This window comes from Phragmites australis, chromosome 17, assembly GCF_958298935.1.
Source record: "Phragmites australis chromosome 17, lpPhrAust1.1, whole genome shotgun sequence".
Taxonomy (NCBI): Eukaryota; Viridiplantae; Streptophyta; class Magnoliopsida; order Poales; family Poaceae; genus Phragmites; species Phragmites australis.
In genome coordinates, this window is record NC_084937.1 from 10,925,144 (window position 1) to 10,935,765 (window position 10,622).

Below are 10,622 nucleotides of genomic sequence, written 5' to 3' on the forward strand. Positions count from 1 at the left end.
TGTACACCTCTGTGTCCTGTGTGTTGCCCTCTGTGTTGTATTGAGCATTCTCCTTGTGTCATGTCCCTGCCCAGATGACCACGACCCCCTATTTATAAGGTGGTACGTAGCTTAGTGTACAAGTTATCATGATGTACAAATATCTAGGACCTGGCTGAATTACTGGGTCTTATCTTGGATAACTACTTTTTACCCTACATAGAAGATAAATATCTACCGTGGTAACCATTGTGGTGCCTGCCCCCTGAGGGGTGAGCCGGTCGCCAAATGCGGCCCAGCGCTGCTCTGCCGGGGGTGTCAGGACAACTTTTATTGCACTGGAGTGTCAGGATAAGCACCACTTCCACCAGCATTAATCGCCTATGACCTCGCGTGAGGTCGGCTGCATGGGGTGCCCTTTCTTCCATGATATTATCTTGGAGACTGGCTGCATCTTTAGGCTGTTGGAGTTGGTGTATGTGGTATCGGGACCCGAGGTCGAGGGGCATCGGTGGAGGTGATGCACTTCGGGGTCCGTGCTGAGGTTGATCTAGATTCTTCAAACTTCTTTGGTGATGGGTCTTCTTGCTATTTGAGTTTGTCAGAGTGGGGGATTACGTGTGGGATCAGGGGACTCCCCACATTTTCCTGTTTGATGATGGTAAGATGGGATGTGTCGCTGGCATGTTCTGACTAGATAATATGTGGGTTCGTTTAGGGTCTTGTGCCCATGCCCCTGGCATACGCCGAATGGAGTCTAGGTCGTTAATGTGATGGGATGTTTGTGCGAGAAAACGAGGCATTGTTGTGGGATATTGCCATGTGTTGGTGGAATGACCGGGATATGGCCACGGGCCCTAAGAGATTAATGAGGGATGCCATGGAGCGATGCCCCATTGGTTCCGCTTCATCTCCTGGGCGTACGTGGCTGCTTGGCCTGGATATAAGCTGGGCTCATCCGGCTGGATTTACCACAGCCCCACAACCGAGCACTCAAAATTGACTTTGAATAGGACATCGTCTTCCTCCTCTTCCTCTTTGGAAATGTCAATGATCTCGACTGCTTCTACTAGGGCTGGGCTGTCTCGGCTGCTGATGGTGGCGCCGGTGGCCATCCTGCTTCCGTCCCTGCGGGGTGGACAGTTGCCTGCCGCTCCTGCTTAGCCCCCAGTTTAGGGTACCATGCCTATCGAGATCATCGATATTTTCAACGATGATGAGGAGATCGACTGGGATCTTCTACGATGTTTATTTGTCAAATTTCTCCTTGATCTCCCTCTTAACAGAATGGTGGAATACCGGTAGAAATTGCTGCAATCCAAGGAAGGCAAGGATGGCAGGAATGTGTTGAGGTTCTTTTCCCTGTCACGACCCCTTTGGGTAGAGTTGCAGACTGGAGCATTGATGGAGTAACTCAACATGCAAAATTTACGAGTTCAGAGCCACAAGTATGGATAAAATGTGCAGATGCTAAAATTGATGTCATATCCCTTGATTCAAAAAATTCTTATCGTTTTAGTTCATCAAAAATTTCACATTGTTTATTCTATTTGACTTTCAGTTGTCCATGTTATTTAGGATGATGAATCTGACTTTGGGGCAGAAGGCGATGCTGCATTCTCTGAAAGGATTATGCCACAAGTTCAAATTGCATGGTAGAAGATGCAGTGAGGAATTGTTTGGAGCTTTTCCAGGAAATAGCTCCTCCCAAGAGGCTAAAAAATATATTTTGAAGTTGACTTTTTTGTCCATAGACCCTACAAAGTCAGCGTTCGAATAACCCTTAACCTCAAGATTATCAGACCTCTTATATGTGAGCATAAAATACTTAGTGCCTTGCAAATAATGCAAGGTCTTTTTGATAGCTTTCCAGTACTCTAATCCTAGATTAGATTGATATCTGCCTAACATCCCCGTTATATAAGCTAAGTCGGGATAAGTGCAGACCTGAGCGCACATAATGCTTCCGATTGCTAAAGCATAAGGAATCGTCTTCATCTAATCAGCTTCGAATTGATTCCTCAGGGATTGGAATGAACCAAACTTATCCACCTTTAACAACAGGAGCAGGTGATGCAGAAAAATTATACATATTATACATTTTGAGCACTCTATCAATGTAAGACCTCTGGGATACATCTAATACACCTTTGAGCCTGTCCCAGTGAATCTCAATGCCTAAAATATAAGAGGCTTCACCAAGATTGTTCATATCGAATTTGTATGACAAAAATTGCTTAGTCTCATATAGCATGTCTTTATCGCTACTATCCAGTAAAATCTTATACACATAAAGTACCAGAATAACAAATTTGCCCCCTTTAACCTTAATATAAATACAATTGTCCACTTCATTTTCTTTGAAGCTGAATTTTCTTACGACTTCATCAAACTTAAGGTAGTATTGCCTGGACACCTGCTTTAGTCCATAAATTGATTTCCTAAGTCTACACCTCATGTGTTCCTTATCTTTCATGAAAAAACCTTCCAATTAAGCCATGTACATTCTCGTGCAAGTTACCATTAAGGAATGCAGTTTTAACATCCATCTGGTGTAACTCTAAATCATAATGAGCAACAAGCGCCATGACAATCCTAAATGAGTCTTCTTCGAGATAGGAGAAAATTTATCGTTCTAATTGATCCCCTCTCTCTCTGAGGAAAGCCTTTAGCGACGAGTCTTACCTTGAACTTTTCAATATTTCTCTTAGAGTCATATTTTGTTTTGTAGACCCACTTACAGCCCACTGGTTTGACTTCGTCAGGAGTTTCTACTAGGTCTCAGACCTTATTAAAACTAATTGACTCCATCTCATCCTTCATAGCCTCACGCCACTTGGATGAATGCTCGCCTATCATGGCCTCCTTAAATGAGGTAGGATCATCCACCTTCCATATGATGTTCATATCTTCATTCATGTACACAACATAGTCATTCGAAAGAGAATATCTTCTTTCTCATTGTGATCTTCTTAATGGTTCACTAGCGACCACAGGAGTCTGATCTATATGATTTCCCTATTGTCCAATATGTTGATGGTACCATTCTAATCATGAAGGCCTCCCAACGAGAACTTCTATGCCTCAAACGCATCCTGCACTCTTTCTCTCTGTCAACGGGTTTGAAAGTAAATTACCCCAAATCTTGCCTAGTTCCAATCAATGTCAACCCTAATAAAGTCCTTTAGTTGGCTGGGGTCTTTGGCTGCAAGGTTGGATCACTACCCTTTTATCTTGGTTTACCTTTGGGCACCACGAGGCCTAGAGTTGAGGACCTTTCCCTCTTATGAACAAGATGGAAAAAAGGCTTACTGCTACTTCCTCTCTTCTTGTGATGGCCGGTCATCTGACTCTTATCGACTATGTTCTCTCTACCTTACCAATGTACACTATTTGTACCCTAAGGCTTCCTAAGAAGGTTATAGAGATGATTGACAGGGCTAGAAAACATTGCCTCTAGAGAGCAGTGACCTATCTCCGAAGGGTAAATGTTTGGTGGACTCAAAGTAGATTTGTACCCCCAAGAAGAAAGGTGGCCTGAGGGTGATCATATACATGCAAAATGAGGCCTTACTGATGAAACACCTTCGCAAATTCTACTACAAGGCAGACATTCCCTTGGTCAATCTAATATGGAATACTCACCATGTGGGAGAGCATATCCAACACGCAATTATGGTGAAAGGGTCTTTTTGGTGGAAAGACATCATGTATTTCAATGATCATTTCAGGGGAATTGCTTCGGGGGCTCCAGGTGATGGATCTACTATCCTCCTTTGGCATGACGTTTGGAATGTCAAATACCGAAATAATTAGTTGGCAACTCTCTGCACATTTGCAATCAACCAAAACATCTCAATTGCCCAGTTCTTAGCTGGAGAAGATAGTAATAGTCACTTCCATTCACCTCTTTCCGATCAAGCGTATCAGGAATTACAGGAGTTGCAAGTTCACATGGATAGCATTCAACAAAATAATTCATAGTTTGACAGCTGGATCTTTTGCTGGGTTTCTAAAACCAATTCAATAAAGAAGTTTTATGAGCTGCCTTTTAAAAACTTGACCCCTCTAACGCCCTTTCTTTGGATCTGGAGCTCCAAGTGTCCTGCAAAGTTCAAAGTCTTCATGTGGCTTCTCTTCAAGGATTGTCTCAACTCCAGAAACCTGCTCAAAAGGAAGAACTACAGGAATGAAGGAAACGACTATAATTGTGTGCTTTTGTAACACCCTACTTTCCAAGATTTTACAACATTTTAAAATCTTCCAACTTTAGTGAGTAGCTTCACCAGTAGATCAGTTTAAAACCTATTTTAATAAACAACCAAGCAACCTAGGTTATTATTTCTTATGCATTGCAAAAAGATTTGAACATGAAAGGTCAAAAGATTAAATTTCAACATAGCCATCAGGTAAGACTATGAGGTGAGATAGTAAGGAAGCTTCCGTGCGAGAGAGGAGGTCACCAGTTCGAATCCCACAAAATACACGGGCGTGTAATTCGCTATATTCGAGTGAGAGCGATCACAGGAGCCGTGGGGGGTCATCACAAGTCAGAAAAGCCCGCAGGAAACCGCGGGGGTTCTTCATCGAGTGTGGAAAAAAAATTTGATCCCAAAAACGTTAGTTTGGAACCGATTATCACTGCTAGTTTATAACACAAACCAACAATAATAACTCTATTACTATCGATTCCAAAACTGACAATGATACTATCGAGTATCACTGCCGCTTATTCACTGCCGGAAGAAATCATAGTAGTGCGGGCGTGGAAGAAATCATGGTAGATGGCGAACACAGAGGCCGATTGAACCTAGAAGAGCGCGGATAGGACGCCGAGCGGCCGTGCGACTTTGGTCACCCACAGGAGGAGGAGCGTGAACATCTCGCACGAGATAGGGCGGCCTGAAAGGATCTAATGGCCCTAGAAGGGGGGTGAATAGGGCACTAATTAAAAAACTATACCAACTATCGATTTCTAGAACAATAAGCAACCTTAGCCTAGAAAATAACTAGACAATATAGCAAGCTAGAAGAACACACATACAAGCATATAAAACATAGGTAAAGTACGGAATTAAAACTTGCATGAAGGAAATGCTAGAAGCTAAATGCGGAATGTAATAAGAGTAGGGAAGAGGACACCGAATTTTTCCCCGAGGTATCGAATAGTTGGCACTCTCTACTAATTCTCGTTGGAGCATCCACACAAGTATGTCGCTCCCCCTTGAGTCACCGAGACTCAAGTGCTCACTAGTGATTGCCACTTCTCCATCTCCGGATCGGCAGGCATCAAACCAAGTACATGAGCTTCCCAGGGCTCCCACAAGACCTCCAAGAGCTCATGGAGAACACCTCAAATCTCCACGACCGGCTAGGTGTTGCCAACCACCAAGAGTAACAAGCTAATTGGTCCACTTGATCCTAATCAAACCTAAAACAACAGCTAGATGCACACTCACTACTCTTAGAGCACTAATGGAGTCCTTAATCTTCAATTAAGAACTTGCAAATCACATCAAGTGCTCTCCCTTGCCTTTAGATGATATACAATGTATATGAATACTTCTGGATTGCAAGAGAGACGAATGAAACCAAATGAGGAGGTATATATAGGCTAGAGGTTCAAATCTAGCAGTTGCCAACCACTCATTTTTTCTGTGAACATCGGATGGTCCAGTGTACACGTCTCAGTTAACACCGGACAATCCAGTGAGTTAACTTTTTCAGACTGCTGATTTGACAGTTGTCAGTAGCCGTTGCAAAATGCTCAGGTGTTCTTCCATATAGCATCACTAGATAATCCGGTGAGTTATATTCTATTTCATCAAAAATACGAAGTTTCTGCTAAATGGTCTGGTGATGATTCCTTTAAGACACCGGACAATACGGTCAGTTCAACTCTGATTTTCTCCAAAAGTATCGTGCTTCTGCTAAATAGTTCGGTGTTTGAACACTTCAGTTCACCGGACAATCCGGCGCATATAACTTCACTTTTCTCTGAAAAAATTCTTTTGTTAAATGCTCCAGTATAATTTCTTTCATCACCATACAATCTGGTGAGTTCAAGTTGACGTTTTCTTAGAAACGAAAGATAGTCCGGTGAGTAAAAATTCCTCTGACACCATACAATCCGGTGAGAGCAATCTTCCTGGAACTCGTCTAATTCAATCGACTTTGAGTTCTAACTTCTCGACTTCTCACCTATGGATTTATTTGAGCTACCTAGTGCTAGATTTTCGCAAGTGTGCATCCAACTATTTCTTAGACTCAACTAGGTCAAACTACAACACTTAGCTCCCCTTTATAGTACGATCAAAAGACAAAGTAAATGACATATAACTAATCCAAGTATCCTTCATCATCTTGTGACACTTAGAACTAGAAGGTCCTTAGTCTTGATGTAAAAGTCCTTCAATCGATCAATAGAATTCCATGAGGGAACAAGAAAATCATTCAATCATTGTAGATTAAAGAATTTAAATTTCTTCAAAACATACGCATTAGTCACAATGATATGGTTGTCATTAATCACCGAAACACTTACCACTTAACTAGATGCCTAGATGCTACAGCGGTTCCACGCCATAATCGCGTCCACCAGGTTTGGAACAGTGCAATGCTGCACTAGCCCGCGGCAAGGATAGAAATAAATTAACAGTACTAGAAGACAAGTTTCAGCTCACAATCAAATGTAAGTTAACTCTGTTTTCTCATACCACAGATAGCAGAGCTGTGAGCTGTAACTTTTGGTTGTAGGAGCTAAGTAGGGTAAACATGATTAGTTTCTGCTAGCTAAGTTTCTGTGTTACCGAGTTTTGCTAGGAGCCAGATAAATATATTAGAATTCTTTTTTTTCTTCTTTTTGGTGTTTTGGAGTGAAAAAAGTTTTGAATTTTTTTTTTACAAAATTCAATAGTGGGTAGGTTATGGATCTTAATGGTTGGAATTCAAAATTATTGATTATCTAATCATACCTAATCTGATCCTTCTCTAGTTCAATTCAAATTTTATCTGAATTCTTGTTTAAATTAAATATCTCCTATTTCTTAAATTCTACCCAAATCTAAATTCAAATTCCTTATCTACTCACATTCTTATTTAACCTCATCTTTTGGTTTCTCTCGAATTCACTCCAAGCTCAATTCAAATTTAAACTCTATTCAAATTTCTCTGTAAAAGTTTCTTTTCTAAAACCCTAGATATGCCTTGGGCCCAAATCCTGCCCAATCCTAAGCCCTTGGTCGGCACACAAGTCATCTAGAAGGTCTAATACAAAGGATCCACGAAATCTGTGTATATGCGCGGAGTCCTAGATAGCCTTATCTTCCGATGCAGTTTCGGAGTTCAAGACGGCCTCAAATGCAGATCTTGACAATACCAAAGTTGTAGGTCTCGTTGACAGATTTGATTTGAACCTATGGAAGTTCTCTTTTGGATAATGGAGCTAGGAGTTATGGCCCCCGAAATTAGTGATGCGCAGATTATTTTTAGTTCAAACAGTTTATCTTGTGACGTAATTTTTGGAAATCAAAATAGCGTTTCCAGAAGTTATAATGAATACCAAAGTTATAGATCTTTTCGAGTACTATAATTTAGAGTCTAAAAATGTCCAATTTGTAGTCCAGACAGTGGAGATATCATCCTCAAAATATAGAGCTACGAAAAAGAAAATCCTAACTGACTCGAACTCAAACCCAATTTGTGTCCAGCTTAGACTCCACCACAACCAGCTGCCCCTAGCCCTATACATAGGTGTTGCACGTCCTCCCCTACCCCCTTTACATCCCTCCATACCCTAGCCGCCACAGCGGCCCTGCCCATTCGCCGGTGTCACCGACGTCGCCGCCCGTGATGCGCTATGTCGTCGTCTCCGCGAATCCTCCTTCTTCGATCGTCGAAGCAAGGTGAGAACCCCTCCTTCTCCTTCCTTACCCCTGTTTTACCATCATTATAAGTCCCTAGCCAAGCCCTAACCCCGGCTAAAGCCTGATATGTGCCGCCACGGTAGTCGCCATCGCGGATAGCCGCGCCGTCGCTGATTGGCATCGACGTTCGACCAGAAGTCAAATCGCCATGCCCTTTCACCAGTGCATGACCCATGTTGTTGCCCATGCCCTCACCAACCGATTCATCCAGTATAACAGCCAAACTGCGGGATACTGTGGACATGCCTGTTGTCCAGTTTCTAGACGCGTTCTGCGGGCGCACCAAGTTTGTTGTCGCGTTCTCTGTCAATCCGGAAGCCATATGGATCTGCCATATGCGTCACGACATGTCCCATGAAGTCTTATACATGACCATAAGAGCCTTTCACTGGTTGTACAGCGACACGTCCAGAACGCGACTGCCAATCGTAGCATGCCACAGTCGTCACCTATCTCATTTCTGTTGATCGATCTTCCTCTAAGTGGATGATCTACCCAAACCTATGCTATAGCATTGTATTCTTGGGATATATAAATGTCTCTATTGAAACGGTTTATCAAATTTCATCGTTGTTTTGCCGCTACCTCAGATGATCCCATCCAAAACCAACCATACCTCTAAGTTAGCCTTTCCGTGTTCTATGCCATGCTTCCCTCATTTCACTGAAATGCCACTGAAGCCCAGTATCGATGTCAATAGCCATGCGCCTGATCGTCGTCTCCGATGAAACCCGAGCTGCCGTCGCTACACAGAGTCACCGACAATATCCTTAACCCAAAAGTGCAACCTCTAGCTATTTGATTCATCATGAGCGGTTAAGGATAGACCTCAGCTCACATCTTCTTTAATCCAAAACAATGCTTGCATGGCATGCCAAATTAGCACCACATCATCATCTTTGGCCTAGTCAGTGAAGTCTAGTCAGCCCTATACATCTTGAACCTTGCACAATGATGTTATCAAGTCTGACACAACGATTGCGTAATAAACCTTTTCCTATAGGAAGATAACTCCGGTAAACCAGTCTTTCCTTTTTAGCTTAATCCATCTTCCGAAGGCCGTTATCTTTCATCCTAACTCCGACTTAGGCAATTTTGTATCTAAATTTCTTCTCTAAAATCATACCTATCCAACCATAGTGTTTTGAAAGTGTTTTGATTATGTTTGGTATGATATTCTTAGTGTTTTTCTTTATGTTGTTTGTCGGTAGTTTTCACGATTAGTCAATGTTCCGAATGAGCTAGAAGGACTTCAAGACCAAAACTTTTCTAAAGACCCAATTGAGTCGAGTGAAGGTAAGTTGTGTTCTTGAACATACTTATCCTAGTTTTTAAATATTTTATTTTATAAACCTGCATGCGAATAATATGTTGGGAATCCCGAGAGTTAAGCTACCCTAGTTTTCCCTTATCATCCTTGTCACCTTAGTATGGTTTTGGGTTATGGAAGGGTAGATAATGCTTAGTCTTGCTTTGGGATGGAAATCATGATAATTGTTCCACGAACTTGATAATGGTCCTATGCAACAATGATAAAATATGATGGAATAATTTTTGTAGTAACATGGTATAGGGATTTGAGCAAGTGGTATGATGAGGCTGGTGAGTGATGGGAAAGTGGTAGTCGTGCTCAAATCTAAGAACCGGTTCATGGGGTGACCTTTCTGTATTTACAGTACAACAACAAGCTTAGTATGGGACGGACTTAGCCAAGTAATTCGCTTTACTCTCAGCATACTGTAGATCAGGCTGAAGAGCGGTAAATGGACAATGTCTTGGGATCTAAAAGGCGCAAGAGAGGGCTTCCGTTGTTGAGGTGGAATCACACGGCGGTGAAACCTTAGCGAGTAGACATGTGCTGAGAGGAGCTTTGTAAAGGCTTTGTAGTGATCTCCTGGCCACACACCTTGGATGTGTGCAAGTGTCTTGCTAACACGGGCAAAATGGAGACTTAGTCACCTGCTTGAGAGTGATGAAATCATGACTTGTTGGTATGTAAACCTCTGTAGAGTTAGAACTGAATATTCAGCCATGCTCATGGTCACGAGTGGCACGAAAAACCTACCATGATTATAATGTGATGGTTTGGTCAGTGTGGTCCACTGTGGTGGTGGGAACCATAGTTGAGGTGTGGGTCAGTCACGATGGTGAAAATCGTGGTTGAGGTGATTAGTAGTTCAACTTTGGTGGTGGGAGCCATGGTTGAGGTGTTGGGTGTTCAACCTTGGTGGTTAGAATCTTGGTTAAGGTGGTCAATTGGTTAAGTCAAGATGGGTGGAATCTTGAGGTGGTTGGTTGTTTACAATCATATACTTAATTACTACTACTTTTCAAAGGTTTTTACTTAAATGTTGTTTATTGCAAAATAGCCAAACTAGCTTTACCATGTCAAAGCCTTCATATGCATAATATTTACTTCACAACTTGCTGAGTACGATATGTGCTCATACTTGCTATAACCAAACACTCAGTTGGGAAAGAATTTGAAGACCTCATGAAAGATGCAGTCTAGTGAGGTATTCTTCGTCGATTGCCTATGGAGTTATTGGTGAAGATGTTGAAGACTATCAGGACAAGGTTGTGATATTCTAGACACGTGTCTCTCGGTCGGTTGCTTGCGGTGTTGTTGGGCACCAGTGCTTCTGTTCCGCTGCAGATATCTATATAGAAAATAATATATATCAATTGCTGTAAGAGTTCGACGTTTATTTCTTTAAA